The sequence below is a fragment of the Pyxicephalus adspersus genome, chromosome 4 (assembly GCF_032062135.1).
Source record: "Pyxicephalus adspersus chromosome 4, UCB_Pads_2.0, whole genome shotgun sequence".
Lineage (NCBI taxonomy): Eukaryota > Metazoa > Chordata > Amphibia > Anura > Pyxicephalidae > Pyxicephalus > Pyxicephalus adspersus.
The window spans coordinates 78,576,910-78,592,301 of NC_092861.1; positions in this window are offsets into that span (position 1 = coordinate 78,576,910).

Sequence of the window (15,392 nt, forward strand, 5' to 3'; positions counted from 1 at the left end):
ATTTGCTTCATAAATGTTCTTTATTATAATAAATAGGTAAGGCTAACATGCTAAAAACTTTTGAAAACATAATGAATTGGTGCTTGTAACAAAAGCTCCACTATAAGTCTAAATCTGAAATATAGATACATCTGGGAAGGAGCAAAGCCATCCGCATAACACAAACTTTGTTCCAAGCATTCTCTTGGAGCGTCATGGGCCATCTGTTGTCCGTATGTTCAAGTTTCTTTTTTCACCCCAAGGTTGCTTTGGTGTATGAGACAGTTTATGTCTGCATCATGACACATAGTCCATAGAAGATGCAGGTTCATTTACAAGATGCTTTGTTTTCATGTTGGTGTGTTTTTTTTTTTTTTTTTTTTTTTTTTTTTTTTTTTGTTGTTTTTTTTTTGTTTAATAATTACCACATGCCTGTATCAAAAATTAGTAATATGTTTACAATATGAGACAGTTTATGGAATGACTAGCCATATCAAATGTCTGTAGACAGCAAGGAAAGTCAATGGTCAAATTCCCCATGCAATTGTATTGACTTCAGAAAGTCTACTCGTAATGTATTGTAATATTGGCACATATTCTGTGCAGGGAGCATATCCTAATGGTAACAGGAAAGCACACTACGTGCAACATCTTTTTGTTTCTTTGTAAATGACAAGAAGGCACCTGGAAGTGTGATAGGGGTAAGGGGCAAAGGGAATTCTGTCCTATGCAATCATAGTACTTCGACTGGTATTTAATAGCCTTAGTTTATATAAACATAATTAAAAATTCATGAATATGCTCATTTTCCTTGACAAAATGTATGCCTATCTATGGGTGCTTAACACATCCTTGTTCCATTTCGATGCTGCTCTGGAACTACTATTCAAAAGTGAATTGGTTTCTACGGGAAACAATATATTTTCTCATTGGCATATTTGTCACACAAAAGCTCCTTTATGGGATTTTAGTTTGACTAAAAATGACCTCTGGTTTTTCTATGCCTAGTTGCAGCTGGATAGCACAGGAGTCAGCAGCTTGTATTCATGAATTACCCATCCCCTTATGACCTTTCTCCTCACCTTTAGACATCTGGACAAAGTTGCCATTCCGTGAAGTATGGCATCCCTGGCAATGTCTTATTTCTGTAGTGGAACTTTCTGTAGAGGGAAAGAGATGCAGTGTTACTTACACACTGGACCAGACCATGGACTTAAAAAAAGACCAAACCTTCTAAATAGCAGTTGGCTAGAATAATTCCAGCAACTAACCATATGTGTGTGTATATCAGTAGGATGTAAATAGGGAGACTGACATCCTTCTTCTACTCAATGTCTTTGAATTGCCAACCCCAAATGAGGTAAAATAGACAATAAAAAAGGGGAAATCTGGGTTTTTTTTGTTTGGCAAATGTGAGATTATATTTAGCATTAAGTAAGAGTACAATCAGTAATAAATGATAATAACATACAAACATGTTATTAAGGATCAGAATTTAACAGTCCCATAAATTTTCTCATGGAATGATGCCTGTCAACTATACATAAACATCTAACAAGATTAAAAAAAAAAGGGCACGTCTCAAGCCCGACACATTTAGCCAACAGGCTTCTTCAGGGGAGACATTGAGCGTGTAATTTAACTATGGGACAGGGCAAAAAGGTATATCAGTTCAATAAGAGTCATATGATGGTATAGATGCAGTAATTAAATCTAGTAAAAAGATACTGCAGACAATCAATTCAATTCAGAGACAATATGGATACCAATGGAACATTCATATGATAAATGATGGCTTTAAATAGTTAATTAACAATTGATAAATTGTTGGGCGAACTTGAAAAACTACTAAGTACTACATACCATAACAATGTATCAGTGTTTTGTTACTGTTAGATGAGGAGTGTTTATTATAGGAGAAGAGAATGTTTAATCTAAAATCGTGAATTTATGATAAACTCTTTTTAACTAATTGCAAGTCTTGGACCCCCCTCATAATTATGAATTCTCATTGAACTGATACACCTTATTACTCTGTCCCATAGTTAGTATCACCTATTACTGAACACTTACCTAATGCTACATTTTAACACACACTTAGCAAACAAAAAACCCCAGATTTATCATTTCTTTCAATTTCTATTTTTGTGTAGTATATCAGTACCTGGGAAAGAAGTATGTAAGCAATTTGCTGATGTTCAAAATTAAAAGAATATATTTGTTGCAAAAGTCAGGTGCTAGGTTGCACAGTTCTAACTTTGGAATCTTTCTGGCAGTGGAAGAGAGCAAAAAGTTCATCCATGTGTTGTCAGAACCTAAAACTGGTCCTAAACTAAGGAACCCATTTGTAAAAGTATCTAAAAAAGTGATATTAGTATACTGATGCACCATATTTTAGTTTTTCTGCAAATTGCTATATATATTACTTATAATATTAGGTTCTAGCTAATAATTATTAGCTATAAGCCCTCCTCCACGTGCCCTCAAAAATTAGTTTCACTTTTTCTCTTCCAATATTTTTTTTTAAATTTTCAAAAAAGGTATACAAATATTTCACATAATATAGAAAAGAGAAAAAATCAAGAAGGGGAGAACAAATAAATAGGGTGGATTGACAAATGGAACAATAAATAATATATAAAGGATATATTTAAAAAAAAACATGGGCCAAAACACCATTTCCGTTAGCAAAATTGAAATATACAATTTACTACTCTGGCAAGTAAATCTAGGTGATCAGGATAAGCAAATTTAGACTAAAAACAACACAGCAGGCAAAAGAAAAGGGGAAAGGGGGCAGGGTAGGTGGGGGATTTCAGCTATTAGTTAAACTTTTTATCTGAATAAAATAAATTATTGGCCTGTTCTTTACTTGAAAGCTTGTAGGGTACCAGTTTTGTTTTAGGAAGCCGATATCACATGGGAGAGCCTTGCTACCTCACTGGCTATGAATGTCGCCATATCTACATACATGGCTATCCCCGTGATATGGCCTAAGTATTGACTTCCATGATTTTTGTAACCTGATGCAATTTCTTCACTATCTTGCAATACATATAATTTGGTTACTGTGAGCTATAAACCATAACCCTTTTGCAGTTACCAGCTATGAAAGTATAGTCATAGCCCAAGGGGTTACTATAAGGCCTGAGGTTGAGAAAGGGGCTCCCAGTGGGGAGGCTGTTAAGCCAAATAAAGCATTAAAAAAATCTGTGGTTTAACGGGCTTCATGTATTCAGTTTCTCTTCTTGAACAATATTCAGCATTCAATGACACAGTTCTATATTCAATCAATACAATGATGCAGTGGTTAACTCATGGAATTCTTGTCCTAATATTCAGTGGTGGTAACACCTGACAGGTCCATTATGTCGTCATTATTATATGATACGTTCTGTCAGCAGTTTTATGGTTATGTTTATTGTGATGATCAAATCTGACCCAGTGACATTAGACATATTCCTAGTTTCTTTGAGTTTTATTTTAAAATGTACCGTCTTTGTCTGAACTTTAAAAAATATTTTACACCTGAGCAAGAAAATGAGTAGAAACCCTGGAAATGTGTGATTATTACCTAATCATTTTTTTGCAGTCCTAAGAAAAACCTTGATCCTTTCTGATGTATCACTGGTGTCCTAGATACACTACTTCTGACCTTCCGATCAAACATTTGGAGTGGGATATACAGTACTTTGTTAAGTCAATCACAGTAGACTTTTCACTTTTCTGATTGTTTTTATATTTTGTTACATTGATGTTTACACTGCATAAGTACAGAGGATAGTACTGCTCAGTGTGAGGAGTAGGCCGTGTCTATTCAAATAGAGGAAAGGGGTTACATACCTCCCGGTTTCCTAGAAAACCTTGGCACATAGTTCTGACCTCTCTTAAAGCATGACAGCTAGACAACAGGTCTGATTGCCAAGCTATAGAAAAACAAGCATGGAGATAGCGACATGTGTAAACTCTGAATTTCTGTCCTGCTCACTTTTTTCATAATGGTGTCATAGTTTGTACTTGCTGTGTATGTGGGTTTGCCATTTGCCCCTTTTTGTTGCCAAAAAGAAATATTAGAAATAATAAGTCATAACTGAGTGCTATATAAAGCACAACAGCTTTAAGAACTTATTTCCTTTGATGCAAAAGAAATTGATGGGAAGAGGTGAAAAAAGAAGACAAACAAAGGGGTTGTTAGGAAGGACACACAAAGCCACACTTATTCCACACACTGAGGCATATACCTAAAAACCATTTTCTTTGGAAAACAAAACCCATTGCCTATGTACAAGATGACTCACAAGGTGGGTCTACTGATTTTATTCTAGAAACCGTGATATTTTGCATAAAGGATATTTGTTTCCTGATATTAACTTGACATGTACAAAACTTTCCCAGATGTTGAAGAAAATGCTACCTGGATTATTTTGGAATGTAGGTGATACGTTTGCATGAAGAAAATGTCTGTTTAGGTAAAGGGGGTCATTTACTTCTTAGAAATTCTGTTGACAGGCATAGTTTTTTTATATAAGCTATCACTGATTTAGTCTGATTTTGGAAAACTGCATTGTGGATGGGAGTCCAAATGTTTCTTTATTCAATTCATTGGATTGTGGAACGGTAATCCATACAATAATAAGGAAAACAACTGTTCTTCCTACCCTTAACTAAAAACCCCTCTCTGTTTTAGAGGTGGGTTGAGAACTGGCACACAACATGGACAGCCATAGATAAATATAATATAAATATAACTATGGGTACAACATATTAACCCCCTGACTGTATCCAGTCCTGGCCCACATTGTGGTTATTCCAGCAAATGTTTCCCCCATATTATTTCCAGAAGTCTCGTGTAACAGGAGGAAGGCTATACAGCACAACCCTCTACTTTTTACCCCTTATATTTTACCTTCTTCTTCACTTGTTCCATCAATCTTTAATTGGACAAGAAGAAACAAATATAGGTAGTAATGTTGTTAAAATCCATATAGTAATTGCCCTCTTTTTTCCTTTATTTTTGTTTTTTTTACTGAGAATAATAAAATATGGAATGAAGAAATTGACATGTCTCTATAAGTCTTATATGGCAGAATGCATTCTATCTTTGGAGTATGGGACTGCCTTAAGCAAGGTTTTTTAAATTGTATAGGGGGAACAGAAGGGGCTTACATCTCCTGCACTTCTACGGAAGTACATCACCTGATCTCTGTCTTGCCCAGTGCCAGATCTAGTGACATGGTAAGACGAACCCGAAGAAGATGGTGGCGCCCAGTGTCAAGCCAATAGATATGTTTATATTGTGTTGGACCTATATATGTGACACAATTCATATACACACACATTTGCATCAATATACACTGATTTGCTTTTATGCTTAATATATTTTATTTTACATTTAATATGCTATGCTTAATGCATTAAATACTTTATTTTTATGATACAAATGAAATGTATTCTGTGCTTAAGAAACAATATTTCTATCAATCAAATAATCAGATATTATTGGCTCAACAAGATGGAATTGCTGTTTTTGAATTCCAGGTTTTATGGACATGCTCCCGTAAAACTTCACCAGAGTTTACCTGATTAACCACAACAAAAGTTGATTTGAAAACACATTCTTTCTTGTTAGTCATATTATATAATCAAGGTTTATATTTCTTTTCTGTGTATTAATGTGTCACTATAACAAGCAAAACATGTAAGGTAAAAAATGACACTGATTAGCACACAATGTACTCACCACCAAAACAACTTTATAATCTGCCAAACAACAATTAATGACTAAGTGTTACTCATTGATTACAATAATTGATTAAAAAGTAGTTGTAAAAAATGACTTAACCGCAAAATGTAAATAAAGTGGTTTAAAAGTACAGCCCCAATTCTGACAGTAGCTGAAATCACTCATTAAGGGTGATTTCTATGTGTCTAATAAGTGAGGTAGCTTTACTTACAAAACCTATTCTAGAAAAACCTGATGTGCAGTGAATTTGTATTTATTTACGCAATGCTCAAACATTTATGGTTGACTTTATTTACTGGTTAGTTATGATTACAATTTTTATTATCTAGTACTGACATATATTTCATAACACTTTACAAGGTCTATAGTCATATTACTAACTGGCCCTCAAAGTGGTTCACAATGACCAACGTGTAAAGATCACTTCTCCCCTTTTTCATGTTCCTTCTCTCTCCGTTCTGTTTTAGTAGGTACTCCACCAATCCATTTAGGTTATTTCATTCGGTCTGGAGCTCAAATAAACCTGTTTCTAGCTAGCAGCAATACAGTAATGGATAGATGGGGTTTGATTTTGTTTTAGCTTAGCAAAGTAAATTATCATTGTTTATTATTTGCTGTTTTAGGTGAATCGAGTGAAACTCTACTAAATTCTAATCATGTCTAAGCAGAATCATGTTTTGTCACATTTCCATGCATGTGATTGATTATACTTTACAAAGGAAATTTTCATCAAATGCACTAAGCTAAGTGATAAGTCCATTGCGCAGTGATAATTCACTTTGCTAAAGAAACAGGCTAATCTCCTTTTATACCTACCCCATTTGTCTGCCCCGAAATACATGCGAGGGGAACACAAGGTTCCATCTGTCCAGGATTTTACAAAATTAGGTTAAAAGTGAACCTGTACTATGCACAGGCTTACGGTGTATAAAGTATCTGAATATGTCTATATTTTCCTGCTGCTCTGTTCCACCAGTACTGCAACCCAATATTTTCAGGTATGGGGGATTATCACTCTTTCCTTGCAAACCTACCATTGGACTGCCATTTGCTGTGAATAGGTGAACGTAGAGTGGACTATAGCAGTGGGGGAGCAAGTGGAAGGTATGTACATGTAAATTACAGTTTTGTTTTCCATTTTGCATATTCTCACTGGAGGGATTTCCCATTACTATCAGTCATGATGGCCATTGTCTCTGGTTCTGAAAATTATGAAAAATCCAAATCTTTTGTCACAGGAAAAGCTGGTGGAAATCATTCAATGAATCCTTTGTGAAGACAGCTGTGGATTTCCCTCACCTTAAATAATTCTAAAAGAGGAAGCAAAGGGAAATCTCCCTGATGGCAGGTATCACAACCAATGGTTTTTATACAAATATGACTGCCAACAATAAATGTTTCGTTAAAACAACGAGTCTATTTACAAAGCAATGAACATGACATTCACAAAACATACTCTGGTGGGTCTCCACCAGAGAATGTTAGATTCACTGCACTGTAGACATTGAATGATGGTCACCAATTAGAATCTGAATATGAACAGGTTTATCTTGAACATTTATTGTTTAGTATGATTGTCTAAACTGTTTAGTACAGTCGTTTTTTTACAGTTTCATCATCGTGTTATTGTGAATTTTTCTGAGCCACTAACTTTGTGTGCTATATACATACTGTACATTGCAAACCCATCAAGTAATTGTTCTCTACTGACATTAAAGTGATATTATGGACATTACTGACACAGCTGACACACACACGGATGCAAGCTGTACCAATACATGTGTGATGTAGTTCCCATCTCTGCGTACAACATGGCAGCTCCCTGTTGGGAGATGATGCTTCAAGCATTCTCAATAAAAGTTACAAAACAATGAAGAGATGCCTTAGGCAGAAATAAGACCTTTTAGATTTAAATAAGTAAATGTGTTTTCAATATCTCTATGTGCTGGTAAATCTTCCGATGAACAACATGTTTTGTTGAGCAGAACACTCCAGACCCAGAATTGTTTTCATTGGCCTTTGAAGTGTGTGTGGGCTGCAGCTCAAGACAATACACTTACTGCACCTAATTCATACACTCTTCTAGAGTCTCCTAAAATCACAAGCACTTTGTTATACCAAATTCCTTAATGGTATATTGCTGCATTTTGTATGTCACGGAATATTCTGTTCACTTTTTAACTTCACTGTACTTGTTTGTTCTTTTATTAAGACAGCAAAACCCTAAAAACAAGTTCTGAATATAGATCATTGTAGATCAAGCTGCTGGAATCCACCAGAGATCTTATACTTGCCATTTGTAATATTTGGGTAATATATCTTCTATCTTAAGATAATGTATAGGCCGCTACTGTTTAGTTTTTATAGAAATAGGCTAACAGCATTTAGAAGGTTTTAGGTTTATTGATATATGAATAATTTTTCTCTTTTCAGTTTTATTTTTATTGCAACCATTAAGCCAACGATACCAGCAATCTATGTACAAACACATATAGAACATACCTATAGAGTAGAAAGAAAACTTTAAAACCAAATGCAAGAAATGTATTTATACAATACACAGTGACACTTGTAGTACAAAAAGTCCTCACACCCTTATATGTCCCAGGAATGGCAAAATGGATGCAGGTATTTGTGAACATATATCATATTGGAAAAAGGGGAAGGGTAGAGTAAGGGAACATAAAGAACACAGTTATAATGTAAAAGGAAGGGACAGGGAAAGGTGGGGAAGGGTTAGTAGGGAAGAGTCAAGTAGGGAAAGGGGTGCTGGGCAATACTCCCTCCAGACTGGAAAGAAGATGGGGCCACGGAGAATGGGCATCTCAGTGCCAGGCATTCTTTGGATCGGTTGAACTGGATCTAATAGAACCAAGTATTCCTGAATCAACCTCTATTCTAAGCTCAAGAGGCAACTGCATCTTCCATTTGCATAATGTTAACTTTATTAATTGATTGTGAATTAGATGGAAGGTTGGAATATTTTCAGTTAGCTGGAATGAAGACATTGGCTGCATTCAGTAACATTTTTGGACACTTTGGCAAAAAGTAGGACAGCTAGCCCAGGGCTTTCCCAACTGGAAATGTTAATACCATCTGAATCCCCCACCCAATATGCTGACAACAAAAGGTAAATCCAGAAAACGTGAAGCAGGGTGCTATATGGAATGAAATGTGGATACGTCTTTTAAACGCGTGAGAAGCTTATAGTTTTGCTTTGTTTTTTACTGATAGAGGTAGGATCTTTATTTTTAAATAATGACATTATTTTAAGGTTAGAGCCAATAGCGTTTAAAGTAACAGTTAGATGAGTGAAAGAAACCAAAAATATTGTAGTGTTAAAGCTTTCTAAATTGATTGTAGAATTATGCAATAAAGGAAACCATTTCATACTTACCAAGTTGTGGTAGAGCTCTAAAACAAGCCTCACTGACCCTTGTAAGTTGCATGCACTGTGCAGAAAGTCATCCTTAAATTCACAACAGAAGCACTAAAGTCTCAGCACATTTCTCCTTTGGCAGTGTGCCAACCTTCTAAAATAAACACACAACTGGTGTGCTCTGTTGTGATTAGACTATTATGCACTTTGTTGTGTTTTAAAATAGGACCGAATGGAACAACCAGAAGGCTCATGGGTGCTGTAAAGAGAATCAGACAATTTTTTTTATGCAGAACAAATTCTGGTATAACTGAACACATTTACTAATGAAATTTAACAAAAACAGTCTCACAGTAGAAACGGGTCTTTTTGGGTCACCTGAAGTCTGACAGTTTTTCTCCAGACAACTGACCGCCCTTATAGCCTGTATATCCAAATGCACAAATGTATGAGCTCCTACTATCCTTTGCAGCATCTGCTTTAAATTTGGATATCATTATATCACTTTATGTAACAGGATAAACACGTATTTTTCAATGTTTTCTTCATTATCAAATAGATAAAATTACCCCTTGGCTCCACTTATGATTACGTTATAAACCTGTTGTGTGTTTCTAAGGCACTGATTGTTATCATCTGTCATTTATATGGAGAGGTAACAAATACAAGTATTGGCAAATAAATATAATTAACTGGGAGTATTCCATTGCATTACTCATTGCTGTCATAAGAAATATTTATAGTACTCTTTCTCTGTTTGCAAATTGTGTCACTGACAGCTATTTAAAACCATTTGAACGGAGTTGGATGCCAAGTTTTCCTAGTTAAATGGTCTATTAAATCTCTCTTTTAATATGTGTGGTTTCAGAGTTCATAAAATTTGAAATATTGCATATCCTAGCTGCTGGTCAGAAATGTTTACCTTCAGAAACTCTTCTGTGTTTTCATGTCTGAATCTATACATAGCAGTGGGAAATGGCCAGCCAGTACTGAGGTTTACATAGCAATTCTGCAGAGAACAACTAGATCTGTGCTTTTCCTTTTCTTGATCAATCTTGGACATCTCCCTGTCACCAGCAGAAAAATGGGTAATGGAGAAACAGCAGCAGAAGAGTGAGGAGGTCAGCTCCCTCCTTGTGTCAACATGATCCTTGTTTTTACTTACAGAAAAAAATATTTTCTCAGTAAAAGTTTTCCAAACCATCTGTCAAAATAGCGTTTTTTTATTTACTGAAAAACTATATTTTAGAATGTTTACATTTATTTATTTATTTATTTTAGAGAATTTATAGTAACAGCTTGTGGTGTACTGGATACGGGTCAACAGCTTGCCATGATGGTATGTAGCCTCAAAGGTAGGTAGCCTTTCAACAGTCCTATATTCTTTGCAGAAAACATTAGCACAGCAGCCAACTTACATTTATGAGAACAGGCCCACGATCCTATCACTACTACATAACCAGCAGCCATTATTTTCCCTTCTGACTCCACCAGGATTCTCTTCAGTCATTGGGCGACCACTGATGATGTTACTTCTGTGCGTGTGCAGGAGTAACATTCCCTCCCGATTCTAGGTCTTTTCTTGGCAGTACTGAGAATAAAGCCAGGCTCTACACCTCATGGCACATGTGCCGTACTGTGGGAAACCTCTAAAACCCTGGTGACCTTTTGTACATTAATGTTTACTTCTGGTTTAGGCATTTATGAACAATAACAAATTGCATACATCAGCTTGTCAACATCAGGCCTACTGCTCAAGACTGAATTAATCTTCCATTGATTTGGCCCAGTTATATATATATATATATGTTATTTTAAAATACACCTGTAACATGTGTTGTTCTTTGTAGTGTCAGGCTTTTTTCTCATGTCCCCATTGGGCGTGTATGGGACTGATTATTATTACAGAGTATTTACAGTACACAGTTACATTAAGTACTACTGTACAGGTTACTCTGAAGGTGAAGTATCCTAGGGAGGTGATAGTCAATGTGGACATCATACCAGAATTGTGATATCTCCTCTCTCCTGAAGAAGCAGTTTCTACAATGAAAAGCATTAAGAATGGAAAAATATCAACTACTAATATAATTGTTTAGAATCAGTGCTTTACCTTATTAAAGAAAAAAATCATAATTGGAAAACCATACAACCTGAAACAAAATAAAACAGATTAGCATATACCTTATTTTATTTTCATATTTATTGTTAAATATTGGTCCAAATTAATCAGCCTAAATATACAATGTAAATAATATTATGGTATTAACAATGTATTATATAATAATTATAAACAGTACCTTTTTGTTATTAATATAGCTATTGTGTAAAACATCCACACCAATAGAAACAGAATAATAAATGGATTTTCAATGTTCACTTACAGATCTGACACATTTACTACAAGAATTTTCATTTATTATTCAGACATGAGATTATATAATAATTTCCTTATATCGTGACTTGGTGTAGTCAAAACAGCTTTAAAGACAGGTTAGCATTCCTTCTCAATTAGTGTGATTTTTAAGCTGTTACCACCATAATAAAAGTGGTTGCTCCAGATGAACCTGCTCCTTGAATGAGGTGTCTTCTCCACCGGATCCATACAAGCAGACATTCCTAAGTATAGACAGGTATTGTACAGCCACCACAGGTTCAGGGTGTGTTTTTTAAAACCCATCTAAAATAATATTGTCTGACTACACTATCCACACCTACGCCTTATTTTGTTTGTTTGTTTTTTTCTTGTGGTCTCTGACTGCTTATAACTATAATCCAAATGTATTTATGTCAGGAGGCACTAATTTTATGGCAGTTCTTCACCATCATGGACAACAATACTACAAATTACACTACATTTAGATGTACATTTTAGGAGGCTTTTAAAGATAGAAGATATTCAGATGTTTGTTTTTTGGTATTATATGCACATAAAAGAATAAAGTATTGACCAGTTAGTCCGATTTCTTTATACCAGTCTTTAACAACCTTTTGAACAGGGGGGTACCTTTTAAATAACTTTCAGGTCTTTGGGGAACCCTTGCTATAAATACTATATACACAGCTCACAGTAAATTATCATGGAGGTCAGTGAAGAATACTTCTTATATTACAGGCCAGTGGAAACATTTCCTCCTCACAGATCATTGGTGTCACTTGACCAGAGAGGCCTAAATTGCCTATTGATCAAGGAACCCCAAGCAACCTCTAATGGAACCCTGGTTGAGAAACATTAGTTTAGAGGATGCCCTGCAGTTGTATTATCATGTCACAACTATGCCATGATCACTATAAAAGCACTCATGATCTTCCTAATTTCAAACATCAGAAGAGATACCTCGCTCCTGTCATAACTCGGTTTTAGATAAATGACCCAGGAATCAAACAGGGTCCATCCTAAGCCCTGCTGGCACTATGACTCCAACTAAATTCAGTGGTACCATGCAATCAAGGCTGATAGGCAGAAAGTAAAGCAGGCCTAATGCTAAAATAGTAACATCAGGTTGTTTACTGGTAATGTAATTGAGACAGACAGTACAAAGGCACTGAATGATGTGTTTATCACTGTCCGCCTTACCCTTTGTTTGTCCAGTTATGGTGGGGTGTGCGTCTATGGCAACCTGGGCTCAGAAGAGGAAGTTGAATGATATTGAAATAACATTAATACTAATAAAAAAATAATAAATATAAAGAAAAATTAATAAATAAAATTACTGATTTTATACATTTTGTGCCTTTAAAGTTCAGTTGTTTCTATGTATATTATGTACAGTTTATTCTGGGATGTGGCATTATGTTAGACATTTGAATATACATATATAGATTTTTCAGTTATGAAGGGGTGTGCGTCTGTGACAACCTGGGCTCAAAAGAAGTTGAATGATGTTGGACATCAAGGTAGTAGAAAAATTAAGAAGTACATCTATTAATTTCAATTTTAGCAAAACACAATGTACATTTTTTGTACATCATTTTTATTTACTGTAAAATTAGAACAAAGAATAGAAAAATACCTGAAATCAACTACAATCAATACAACTCAACTCATAATTTTTACAAAAGGCAAAAGCAAACAGGTGATTTGGACATCTCAGCTGGTGTAAGATGAGGAAATGGGTGTCAGGTTAACACAAAGAAGGGATTAAGCAACCTGACTAGAAACATTCTTACTTTCTTCATGTTTTGACTTCTGTGAAGTGTTGCCTGACCATACACAAGAGAAAAGATATGAGATGTCATGTTAACTCCTTGTGAGTCACTCAGTTGAGTTTCAGCCTACATTATACAAGTTTCAATATACAGTTTATTACATAACAGATGAATTCCAACCATTTCTATTCTTTAGCCTCATTGTAATGTCACTGTGCTGACATAATACATATCTCTTCCAAGAGAACACCACCTAAATGACGTGTAGGCTATGTTCCTTTCCTTTGGCTTCATGATGCGGTTGGCCATTATTATGTCATGCCGAGCACCTTGACCAATGTGTACATATTATGGAGGAAAATCTAGTGTGAGGCTTATAACGTTTTCTTAATCTACTCAGCCTGGCCATTGTAAGGAGCTTAAGGTGCCACTTACCTGTTCTGAAGATTTCTGAGCAGTCTTCCATATTATAAAGGTAAATTGAAAGAAGCACACGTCTCCTCTGGAGGCTTTAGGAAAGAGGGCTTGGTCAGAAACTATGCAAATCCAGCTCCCTGGTACATCATTTTGTTTCTAAAAATAGTTACTTCACCTAATAAATGTGGGGGCATAATTCTAACGCAATGTTCCATGATAGGGTACAAAGCTAATAGGTTGCAGAATAGGCTTTTATAATTCTGAATGATGAATGGCGTTTCCCCAGTGGCAGCATTGACAAAGAATGTCCAGAAACCTGTATTCAGCAACTAATGACACTCCTTAACTGAGAGGTGCCAGCATGCCAGAGTCATCAGTACTGGTAAATTAGCACACAAATTATGGAGGTATTCCAAAAGATAGCAACTTATTACATTTTTTTGTTATAGACATTTTATGTTATGTTTAAGTCATTTCCAAGTCGTCTTCCACAGCGATATAGAATAGACTTTACCTAAAGTATACCTATAATAGATGAAATTATTGTCCGCCCACCCAGTGCTCAAAAGTCAGAGCTTGATGTGCATTGTAATTAGGGGAAATAAGTATTTGATCCCCTATCAACCAGTCTGGAGACTGGCTAGGCCACTCCAGGACCTTCATGTGCTTCTTCTTGAGCCACTCCTTTGTTGCCTTGACAGTTATTTTGTGTTTCTTCCATTTGCAAATTATCGTGACAACTGTTGTCACCTACTCATCAAGCTGGTTGGCGATATTCTTGTAGCCCAGTCCAGCCTTGTGTAGGTCTACAATCTTGTCCATGACATCCTTATACAGCTCTTTGGTCTTGGTCATGGTGGCTAGTTTGGAATCTGATTGATTGCTTCTGTGGACAGGTGTCTTTTATACAGGTACTGTGAGAAGCTTGGATTGGAAGCACTCCCTTACAGAGGGTGCTCCTAATCTCAGCTTGTTACCTGCATACAGGGAAGACACCTGGGCGCCTGAAATCTTGCTGGTAGATAGGGGATCAAATACTTATTTCAGTCATTACAATGCACATCAAGCTCTGACTTTTGAACACTGGGTTTTTTAGGGTTCTTTTGTTGTTATTATGTTTCTCACAGCTACAATAAACCTACCATTACAATTATAGACTGGTCATTTCTTTGTCAGAAGGCAAACGTACAAAATCAGCAAGGGATTAAATACTTCTTTCCCTCACTGTAATACTCTAAGACTTAGCCCATCAGTTGATTTTTTATAGAACCAATAAGCTTCACATAGTTCCCCATAGCAGATCCCTATGAGGAGATACTGAAGCTCTTCAAATTCGATCCACCCAAACTATAATGAAAGCAGTCAGTCCTTATTTTAGCATTAATAAACTTTAAAAGCTTACAATGATGTGCATTCCTCAAACTTTTCTTAAGGTCACTAAGAAATAATCTTTGCTTTTTCCTGTTTAGAACAGCTAAACCACCATGTAGTACAAACATCGAAGCAATAAGTTTACAATTTCCAGCTCTCTGAGCCAGAGGAATGGAGACTAATTATACCATTTAGAAAGTACACACAGAAATTCAATATGAATACTACGGAGAAATAAAAGTGACCAATATAAAACATTACTCTTCTGCAACTGCATATTTGTGGATTATATGGTTTTTACCCTATGATTTTTATACACACTAATAACAGAGCTCTGTATGTTCAACACATCCA